Source organism: Nomascus leucogenys, chromosome 3 (genome assembly GCF_006542625.1).
Source record: "Nomascus leucogenys isolate Asia chromosome 3, Asia_NLE_v1, whole genome shotgun sequence".
Classification (NCBI taxonomy): Eukaryota; Metazoa; Chordata; class Mammalia; order Primates; family Hylobatidae; genus Nomascus; species Nomascus leucogenys.
Genome location: NC_044383.1, coordinates 103,793,979 through 103,805,694, shown reverse-complemented (window position 1 = coordinate 103,805,694; position 11,716 = coordinate 103,793,979). Strand labels below are relative to the sequence as shown.

At 38.8% G+C, this 11,716-nt stretch overlaps 1 non-coding gene across 1 annotated transcript; it reads left to right on the top strand.

Annotated features, from left to right (window-relative positions):
- The first annotated feature begins 206 nt into the window (after window positions 1-206).
- LOC115834497 lies at window positions 207-315 on the top strand. Its single transcript, XR_004029447.1, has one exon. It is a non-coding gene; the product is annotated as a U6 spliceosomal RNA (small nuclear RNA).
- Window positions 316-11,716: the final 11,401 nt, after the last annotated feature.

Here is an 11,716-nt window from a genome sequence, read left to right as displayed (position 1 = left end):
GGTAGATAAATAGTATATATGTAAATAAACAAGAAGGGGCTGGGTATGGACCTTGATGATGCCGTGCCTTGAAATGAGTATGATTAGCTGGCATCTGAGGTAATTAAAGGAGGAAGAGATGAAGCAGTAAGGGAAGGCTGGCTATATGGAATTGAAAGCTGGGTAGATTGAATGCAAACAGCAGCTAAAAGGCGTTGGTAAATTTAGTGCTCACTTCGGCAGCAGCACATATACTAAAATTGAAATGATACAGAGAAGATTAGCATGGCCCAGCACAAGGATGATATGCAGATTTGTGATGTGTTCCACATTTTTTAAATTTCCCACTCATCATTCAGGAAGAACCAAATTTATTCATTCACGCAAACATTCATTTACTCATTTAGTAAATAACTTTTCCCTGTCCACTGGGAAAAAAAAAAGAGGTATTGGTAAATTTAGAAAGACACCTGAAACATGCATAGCTCAGCTCTTTATCTTTCTCTTGGGAGCCAGCCTCCATTGTGAGGACTCGCTTAGGTTTGGGCCTTCTAAGATTGAGTGGGCAAATGTTAATTCTGTGGTTTAGCCAGTAGGCCCATTTGGTTTCCACACTTCCAGCTGAACTTAATTAGGAATGACTTCCATTCTTACGTTCTTACTCAAATTGCTCATCACTGGGTAGGTAAGAGGGGTGCTATTAATTGGGAGCCCCTCTTGGAGACTACAGCTTTCACAGGCACGCAAGTAACTTGAACTTTGTTATTATGATGATTTGCCAGCCAATTTTTCTATCATCTTATCCACCTGGATCAAGGTACAGCCTGGAGTTAACGAAAAGCAGCGTATTGAGCTAAGGAGTAAACGTGCTATTCTCACCACTAGAGAGGAGTGTAGCTGTTATCGGAGCTTCCTGTCAGAATCTGTTGACTCAGGTTTGTATGTAAAATTAAATTCACAGATTAAACAAGCTTGCTTATCAGGCTTTCGCTGGACATTTTCAATTATTACTATGTTACTAGGGTGGGGTATTCTAGAAGGAAAAATGAAAAGAGGGCTGCAGACATGCTGGGAACAATGGGCAGGAGGTAGCAAGAGAGTCAAACAGCACTTAGAAACCTTAGCCATCGAGGAGAGCCTTGTCCAGTACAACAACCGACATCTGCAGCCTCAGGACAAAGCAAATTTCTGCTCCATATTCTGCTCATTAGGTGAGAAAATATCTAATCCATTTTCAATAGATCGTCATTTAAAAAAGGCATCCAAAATGGCTAACTTCAGCTATGGTTTGATATTACTATCTTAAAATAATTATATATTTATAAAGTCTACTTTTGATACTCTTCTAAAAATGTACACCTTATTCCTCCCTGTAGTGATCTAAATAATAAAGCCAAGTTTATTATTATGGATGCTTTGTACTTCTGAGGTCTTTTCTAAACCCAATTAAACATATAAGTGTGTTAAACAAAGAAGTATCTTCAATTTAAACCATTATCCTAGATGCTCTCTTGCTTTATAGAATGCTGTGGATTTGCAATATGTGTGTTTTATATTATGCAATGGTAGACTTTGATCAGGTGAAACATAGTTAAATAGTAATCTGTAATAAATTTATATTACTTACATGGCCATGTTTGCAAAACTTCTTTCCATCTTAGAATAATAATAATTATTTTAACTTTCAATTTCTTCTGTTCTAGTTTGAGGAAACTGTGAGTGTGTTTGAAAACTCTGCCTGGCAGAAATGTTTCTAAGATCATTAGAACACACATCTTCCAGTGTGTTAGAAACACACATCTGATCTCTGGAGTCGTTATATTCACTCAAACGCTTAGATCTTCATGCACACTGAATTCGAAGGAATCAATATAAATATGAGAAGATATCTTTACAATGCAGAGTAGAAATCTGCTAAGAATTATTTATCACATGTTCCAGAAACTGAACATAAAAAAGTTAAATATTTTTATGCTTAAAATGCAGTATGTGATTATTGTATAAAGGTAAACATTTAAAAAGTACAGGACAGAGTTAGGTTTGTGTCTTCTTAATTCCCTTTCCTGACCCTCCTCCGATAACCACTGTTATATTTTGTGTATATCCCTCCAGAACTTCCAAACCTGAGCTTTGATTTTTGGCACAGGAACGTTGCTATTCAAATATAATTATTATACTGTGACTACATTGACCATCATACAGATAAAGTTTTTAAATGCAGACAAAATGTGGTTTTACATATGTAAAGTTATAATAGGGACTTTGAGGAATCATTTTACAGTGTTAAACCTGACTCATTTTAAATTCAATTCTTTTGTACCAGAAGAGCTGGTTAGGCCTGTTTTTCCTGGTTCCCACAGTCTTCCAGGCTCAATCCATCTTTACCCAAAATTTTTATACACCCAGTGAAAACTTGCTTTTGCAATATCTATATATTTAAGTTTTAATAATTGTAAGATAAATTGCTTTTCTACTGTTCTTCTTTGTAGAAAAAAATCAACTAGTATGGGCAATAGTAGCTTGAACTCTGCCTCTGACAGATTGAGTACTTTGGAGATGGTTACTGTCAAGTTTTTTTGGTCTTAAATAAATAAAAAGCTTAACAATTCGTCATTTCATGCTTTTAAGTACATCGAGTGGGGTTGGATGAATGTAAGTAGAGGAGTAATTTTCAGTTTTATATTTTCAATTATCAATGCTTGATTAAAGGGAGCAAATACTAAATAAATGCATAAAAGTGCTTACTAAATAAATGGAAACCAAAAGTGGCTCTAATAAAAATATTGCAATATTTTCTCATCAATAATTGAAAAGACAAATGATTCCAAGTTCATTCATTCATTTGGTGTTTAATTTGTGCATCCAACTGTCCGTCCGTCCATCCGTCCATCCATCCATCCATCTTTCTACCCACACCTTCTTTTAAAAAATACTTTTTAAACACCTTCTCTGGTATGGCATGTAAGAAGATATTAAAACAAAACAAAACAAAACAAAACATAACATAAAACACCAATGTTATCTCCAAGAAGGTAAACATCAACAGCCTAGTTATAATTCTTGGAGTGGATATTTTGGGGTAATATTTCTCAAGAAAAAAGTCATAAAGTTGATTTATACAAGCCAAAGTAAATTGTCTTGGAAATTAAAATTAGAGATAGAAATTTGTATTTCATGGCCTTACCCTGGAGGATCTCAATTTAATAGATTTGCATACATAGTTATTAACTGTGAGTTCTTGATCAAATTATTTTTTTCAGTGTTGGATTCCTCATCTATCATAGAGAGATAATGAAACCTACTTCTCAAACTCATCAGGAATATTAAAATATTATACTTGAAAGCCTTTGTAATTGTACAGTGTAGTACAGTTCTAAGGTCACTTTTACAGGTATTTCTTTCTTCCTTTTATTTTTCGAAAGAAGGTCTCACTCTGTTGCCCATTTGGGCACGTAGTGGTGTAATCATAGCTCACAGCAGCCCCCACCTCCTGGGTTTGGGTGATCTGGGACTACTGGCATGCACCACCATACCCAGCTAATTTTTTGTATATTTTGTAGAGACAGGGTTTCTTCATGTTGCCCAGGCTGGTCTTGAACTCCTGGGCTCAAGCAAGCCACCTGCCTTGGCCTCCCAAAGTGTTGGGATTACAGGTGTGAGCCATCGCACCCAGGCAAATTTTTGATGTTTTGTAGAGACAAGGTCTCACTATGTTGCCCAGGCTGGCCTCAAACTTCTGGACGCCAGTGAACCTCCCACCTTGGCCTCCCAAAGTGCTGGGATTACAGGTGTAAGCCACCATGCCCAGCCTACAGGTATTTCAGTGAGGTAAAAACACATTTTCAGAAGTACACAAGGCTTTTCCTTATTTCGTGCAACCGTTGTGTTTGCACGATGGTTAATGATATTTTGTTCCAATGTAAAATTAGTCAATATTGGTAAACCAAGATAAATCTATATCTAAATATTTGGTCTGGTTTATTCTAGTATAGGAAGGAGTGCTGGAAGTGAGGAAGGGTGGACAGAAGAGAAAGAAAGTGCTGCAATGTGGGGTGAGAAAACAGGAGTGGGCAGTGAGAGATGATGTGGAGTAGTAGCTGTATAGAGCTGGCCTTACCATAGATTGTTTTATGCTGGCGATCATTCTGGAGCTGATTCTCTCAATCAACCTAACGGCCCATGGAAATTTTGAAAGTACACCTTAAAATTCTAGAATGTTAATTCTAGAAGAGAATGCACCATTATCCATTCCAACCCTTTCATTTTTGGATGAGGAAATGATAGCAGAGATGTTAAGTGACTTGCCCAAAGTCACATAGTGAGTGGCAAGAACATACGATAATTTGACAGTTGTTTTGACATGGGACCATTTTAGAGTCCTAAAAAATGAGTTATTGAACTTTTATCTGTTCTTAATTTTAACTAATGCATGCAACAGACTTGAGTGTCATCCTCTACATAACTAAATCACCTTTGTGTTAGGATCAAGGAGGGGGCTGGGGTGGGTGAGGCACAGACACTTGCTGCCAGAGCATGTGTAACCAGCAGCCCTTTGTTCACCATACCTGCTTCAATCATTGTTAGGAAACCTAACAATGTCTATTACAGATAAGACAGGTGATGGTAGGAGGGATATTTGGACCACAATGTGCGATTCCCATCTTCACTTCAAACTGCTCAGAAAGCCACGATTCAATTTCATAATTTCTCTCATTGCTGGGTGTGGTGGCTCATGCCTATAATTCCAGCATTTTGGGAGGCTGGGGTGGGAGGATTGCTTGAGCTTGGGAGTTCAAGGGCAGCCTGGGCAACATAGTGAGACCGTGTCTCTACAACAAATAAAAAAAGTAGCCGGGTGTGGTGGCATACACCTGTAGCCTCATCTACTTGGGAGGCTGAGGCTGGAGGATTGCTTGAGCCCATGCGGTCAAGGCTGAAGTGAGTCATGATTGTATCATCCCACTCCAGTCTGGGTGACAGAGTGAGACTCTGTCTCAGATAATAATCATAATTATTATAATTATAACTTCTCTCAGTACTTTGTATCACACACTACACTGAAAACTATCAAATATCTCTATAATGTTAGTTTTGGACAACATTTTTGCAACACTTTAAAACTGTATCTTCCGCCGGGCACAGGTGGTTCATGCCTGCAATCTCAGCACTTTGGGAGGTCAAGGCAGGAGGATTGCTTGAGCTCAGAAGTTCAAGACCAGCCTGGGCAACATGGCAAAACCCTGTCTCTACAGAAAAAAAAAAAAAAGCACCAAAAATTAGGCAGGTGTGGTAGCACGCACCTGTAGTCTGAGCTACGCAGGAGGCGGAGACAGAAGGATCACTTGAGCCTGGGAGGTGGGGGTTGCAGTGAGCTGAGATGGTGTCACTGCACTCCAGCCTGGGTGACAGAGTGAGATTGTCTCAAAAAAAAAAAAAGTATCTTCATTGCCTTAAAAATTACAAAAGTAATAGATATATGGAAATTCCAAACAACATAAAAATGAGTAAAGCAGAAAAAGCCTTGAAATGAGGCAAGTTTAGGGAAGGATAAGAGTCAGAGATATCTATAATAAAAAACCACTGATGACATTCTGATGGAGGTCAAGTGTTCTGTCTCAGTAGTTCTAGGGCAGGGGCCACAGCTGCCCAGCTTTCTAACTTGCATTAAGACCTGTGTCACTGTCTTACTGCTTCTTGGGTTAGCTATACAGGTATTTCCCATACAAGCCTCTGTCCTCCCTTGTGTAAAGAGCCCCAGGACAGCAGGATGCTTCGGTGGAAAAAGGTCAAGGTAAGTGTCAGGCCCAGGTTCAAACCTTGCTCTGCACTGAGTGGGTCACTGAGCTTTCCAGTTTGTTTCTTCATTTGCACCCGTGGATAAAAACCACTTTGTGGTGTTGCAAGGATTAGACAGCTAGCTTTGGTAATAAGGAGTTCAGTAAGTGGAAGCTATTATGATTGCCACCCTCAGGTAGTTCTAGTTTGAACTTCAGGACCTCAAAAATAGTAATTCAGATTTTCAAAAGTCAGCACAGGCAGCTCCAGGGGAAGTTCCTGCAGACAAACCTTAATGAGCTCAGAAAGCTGGTTTTGCATGCCAGAGCAACCAACAACAGACAGGTTGCCTTCATGGGCCTTCGAAATCTGTTACAAAGGTGAGCAACCATCCCAAAAAGAAACATTGAAGATTTAGTTTTCAAAAGCATCATTCATCTCAGAAGAGTGCTTGTATCGCCTATTCTACCAAATAGGATGTTATTATATAAACTTCAGGATCTATCGAGAAACTCTCCAAGTGGGAAGTCCCTGGCCTCATGGGAAAAGAGAGTAATTGTATTAACTAATTAGTAAAGGATCACTTCACACATATCAGGCAATACTATTTAGAGAAAGGATTATTTAACTCAGACTAATACGGGAGTTTTCACACTCCTAGGTATATATTTTATGCCTCAAAGATCCTCTGCAGCAAAAGTATTGCAGTCCTGGAGGGCATCTGTTAGTATTAAAACAAACAAAAACAACTCAGATCAATCTAATTGTTATTATCCAGTAGTTTTGTTTAGAAGAGTCATAGAAGTAGGCATTTAGATTGTCAAAACAAAAGTTCATAGAACAGGGTAGATAATTTAAACATGTGCTATCTTAGTCTCTCCTAGATTAGATTTTCATTGCCTACATGTTTGGATATCAGCAATGCCATCATAAATGTCTGAATCAACATGGCTGAAAGAAACACCACTAAGATTGAACCGAAGACTCCTAGAAGAAAACAGATAACAGCAGAAATAGCCCTGAGAGATCAAATTGCTTTTTATTCCATGGACATCATGATTTGACACAGAAAGGTTAGAAAATACAAATATATATCACTGAGTTCAAATTTAGTTTGTGTTTATCTTTCTTTTGCTAAATTATCTTTGCTCAGCTGTTGAGCCCATAGTGCCTCATTATTAACAGAAGGTGAAAGCTGGCCTGGGGTGCCAGTTACAAACCATAACAGAGAAGCTGTTTTTCTCAGATATTTCAGTGTTGTTTTTTAATCATGTAAGTGGCTGGTGCATACATTTTCCCTTACCTTTAATCACATGAACAAACTAAAATAACTTCTAAATTCCAAGTCTGTTGCTGTTTGCTAGAAAAGGTATACATTTCCCCAGGAGAGAAAAAAGAGTCTAGAAGAAAGCAAAAAAGAATCTAGAAGAAAAAAGTATGCAAAATAAATGTCAGGCTTGCAAACACTGGGTTTATGCTAATGGAGCCAATGCACATTAAAGGTCATTATTTTCGTGTCCATTTCCCTGAGGGTAGATATCTGTTAGGGATGCTGTCGGAGTGGGTCCAGCATTTGATGAGAGGTCGTGCTGCAATCATACTTTCTCACTTTAAGGACTTTCACACACTCATGTGTTGGGATTGACCGTAAACCATATAGAAGTAATTTATTTCTAAAAATCAAGGATTGAAGCCAGGGAGTAATTAATTTAAAAATAAAGATTTGAGATTACCCTTATAATGCCCCTTAAAGTCACTCATGTGAATTTCAATATTCTTTCTTAAGTGAAGGGAAAGAGGTGAAGTTGCATTCTATTAAATGTCATAGGCGTATATGGCACTAGAAAACGTGACCTGTGGTTTTTTTTTTTGGTGAGAAAATGTCTGAAAATACTGAGTTGTGTGATTTTTAGGGCTTCTATGACTCTATAATTCTGTCAAAAACATTTTTAAAAACAAGCTCCAAAAAAGGCATCCAATTTGTATTTCTTGTCTTTACCCTGTGGTTCAGATATATCAATAGTTAGCCATATGTGGCTGTTTATCAACATAAAATAAAGCCACTGGTTTCACAACTAGTTGGTTAGTCTTACCCATTTTCCCATAAAATGGCATAGTTCAAATAAAAGATGAAATTTGGTTAATTTAGCTTTTACTTCAATTCCGAGTTTGTAGAGTGTTACACCGCCACCCTGTGGACATAAGTTTTTCAGCTTCTAGCAAGGCTTTTTTCATTTTTTTTTTCTTTCTTTGAGACAGGGTCTTGCTTCTGTCACTCAGGCTGGAGTGAAGTGGTGCCATCTCTGCTTAGTGCAACCTCTGCCTTCTGGGCTCAAGTGATCCTGTCATCTCAGCCTCCCGAGAGGCTGGGGCTACAGGCCCGTGCCACAACCCCAGCTAATTTTTGTATTTTTTGTAGAGATGGGGGTTTTGCCGTGTTGGCCGGACTGGTCTGAGATTCTTGGGCTCAACCGATCCACCCACCCCAGCCTCCCAAATGTTGGAATTACAGGTGTGAGGCACTATGCCCGGCCCCAGCAAGGCTTTTGAATATGTAACTATTATTCCACTTAAAAAATATGCAAGGCAAATAGCCTCATCGATTGTAACTCTAAAATGAGTATATATGAAAATGTTAGGCATTGTTCACTAAAAATTAAAAATAATTGTTTCCTGTTAAATGAAGGTATGGAAAATGATGGTTATTGCATAAGCCAGTTTCTTTAAATATAACTATATTTTTAACAGAAACCAAAAAACATCCCAGGAAATAGATTTTCTAGAATTGTCTTCTGAGCTAAATCCCAGTCTAGGATGATCAACTGTTCCATTTTTCCTGGGGCAAAGTTTTCCCAGGACTTTAAGGCTAAAAATGGGAACGTTGTTGGCAAACTGGGCAGAGTTTCTACATATGACACACATATGGCTGTTTTGCCCAGGGATTTTAGCCTTTTTTGCTTCTAGCAATTTGTTACAGACTTATGGGAGCTCGCAGTAACCCTTAGGGTAAAAGGAAAGTCTGATGAATTAAAAGTAAATTGATCCAATGTTATTAGCAATATTATTTATTATAGTCAAAAAGTGAGAACAATCCAAATGTTTGTCAACTGTTGAGTGGGTGAAGAAAATGTGGCATATTCATATAATAGAGTATTATTCAGAAATAAAATGTAATGAAATACTGACACAGGCTACAACCTGGATAAACCCTGAAGACATTGTGCTAAGTAAAGAAGCCAGACACAAAAGACCACATATTGTATGATTCATTTATATGAAATGTCCAGAGTTGGCAGTAAAGACAGAAAGTAGATTAGTGGTTACCAGGGACTGTGGGGAGGGGAATGAGGAGTGACTGTTAATGGGTCGGGGTTTCTTTTTTGGGTGATGAAAATGCTCTGGAATTCGATAGCAGTGCTGGTTGCACAACTCTGTAAATATACTAAAAGCCTCTGAATAGCACACTTTAAATAGGTGAACTGTATGGTATATGAATTATATCACAATAAAGCTGTTTAAAAATAAATACATCCTTGGTGTCATGTTTTCATTGCAGCAGACTGTCAGCAAAAGGGATCATAAGTAGAAAGGCAGTATATGAAAAACTAGTTTATTTCTCAACATTTCCATGATTAACTACTTTCAGGTCTATAGACTATAGAATCAATTAACTTGGAAATGATTTAGGAGAGTAAGGAAGCCATGAATTTCATATGCAATGTTTGCCTATATAGAGATTTGGAGATGTGGTGTCAGACACATCTGGGTTTTACCTCTGGCTCAATCAATCAAGCTTCAGTTTCCTCACCTGTGGAATAGATTTGATAATTGTGCTCACTGAATTGAGCATTAAGGATTAAAGGAGTGGGGATCTTGAGCGATCTGGTTGGCCTTCCAAGGCAGGATTACTGTGACTGTTGTGTGTGCACACTCTCCTTTTCCTATTGTTGCTGTTGTTTCCTATTTTTGCCAGGTACAGACCAAGTGCTGAGTCTGGGTGAACAGAGAAAGCTTCTCCTCTCAGGCGATGTTGGCTCTTTGTCCCTTGAAGAGTGGCTGTGGTCTGGCTATGTTGATAAATTCCACAGAGCTGCTATTCATCAGAAATTCAAATCAGCAGATTGTTATTGGGAGAGCTTTCTACTCTAAGCTCCCTGGAAAGTCAGGGTTTCAGGCGTCCTGGATTGCAAGCAGCTCCTGAGGTGGGATGATGGACGGGATGTGATGTTTTCAAGAACCTTCCTTCTAAAGGACTTGCTCCTTTCTTCTTAGACCACTTGTTCTTCCTTCATCTTTGTTTTCTTCCAGTTAGCCACTAGGCATCATTTTATTTCATGATGCACAACACCTGTCTTGTCTTATATTTAAAGCAGACATTCTCTAGTGCTCCAAAGCATGGGCATTTAGCAAAGGTTTTAAGTTTTAGCAGCAAGTCATTTCAGTTGCTTTCTTTTAGATCATTCCTATTTTTCTCTGTATCATCAAATCATCTCTTCTTATTATTTAAATTTTTTATTTTTATTTTTTTGATACACAGTCTCCCTCTGTCACCCAGGCTGGAGTCCAGTGGTGTGATCATGGCTCACTGCAGTCTCGACCTCTTGGACTCAAACATTCCTCCCACCTAAGCTTCCCACGTAGCTGGGACTACAAGCATGCACCCACCATGACAGACTAGTTTTTTAAATATTCTGTTCAGATGAGGTTTTGCCATGTTGGCCAGGCTGGCTTTGAACTACTGGGCTCAAGTGATCCTGCTGCCTCAGCCTCCCAAAGTGCTGAGATTACAGGTGTGAGCCACCATGCCTGGAAAATCATCTCTTCTTTATCTTCCTTGGGCTTCATGAGCCAGGATGCCAGTGCCTCTAAGGTGCTGATTATCACAGGACTGGCACATAGGATGTGCCTGTTGAATGCTTGCTTGAGGTGGGGAAACTGTTTAATTTATAACAATCAGCCTTTGGAGTGAAGACAGAATTCTGTGCAGTATTTTTCAAGTCCCATGTCACTGCCTTTTCCTGTTCTTCTGGATATTTTCCTCCCTCAGTATTCCCCTCATCCAGAGTCTCTGAGGGGGTGACACTGTGGGAGGAATAAAATGGAATGTTTTTAAAGTGCCTTAGCATGGCTTAACTATGATACCTCAAAATTGGCATCACCGTACCACTCATTTTTTGTTGCGCTTGAACAAAAAGAGTTATACGAAGTTACAAATGTTAGGGGAGTTTGGGCCAAGTGTTTCTGGAGAGGAGTTTCTGTGTGGGAGAACAGTCATAGTTTTAAATGGCTGAATCCGTTTCAGGAGGAGAGAATGAAGAAGGGCTTCTGGCCACTACTGTCTAGCCTAACACTCAGGGAGGGAAGGGGGTGGTGGTGCAAAATTTGGAAATGTTCCTTGTTCCTCCTTCCACAGGTCAGAAGCAAGTCATGTAGAACTCACCTGCAAGGGATCCAGAAAGCTCAACAGGTGGCTGAATTTAATTTCACAGAAGAATGAAGAAAACTCAGAATAGAAAATTAGCCTAAGATCAAAGGAGCTGAGGGAAATTGCCAAACTTGTATTTCTAGTAGGGACCATTTTTGAAATTTGTTGTTGTATTTAACTTTGAGAAATATCTATGAAACCCAATGAAATACATTTAAAAAGTTAGCAGAACTTAAGGAGTTTCTTTTAAAAATAAAAGTTTACATTAATAGCTGATCATACATACACACACACACATGCACACATACAGCACCTAAAACCACAGTGTATGGTTTATTAATGTATTTATTTGATAAGTATTTATTGAATGGTTATTGAATTGGATCATATAAAATTGACTTTTTTTTTTTTTTTTTTTGAGACAGGGTCTCTCACTCTGCCACCCAGGCTGGAGTACAGTGGGATAATCATGGCTCACTGCAGCCTTGACTTCCTGGGCTCAAGTAATCCTCCTGTCCCAGCCTCCCAAGTAGCTAG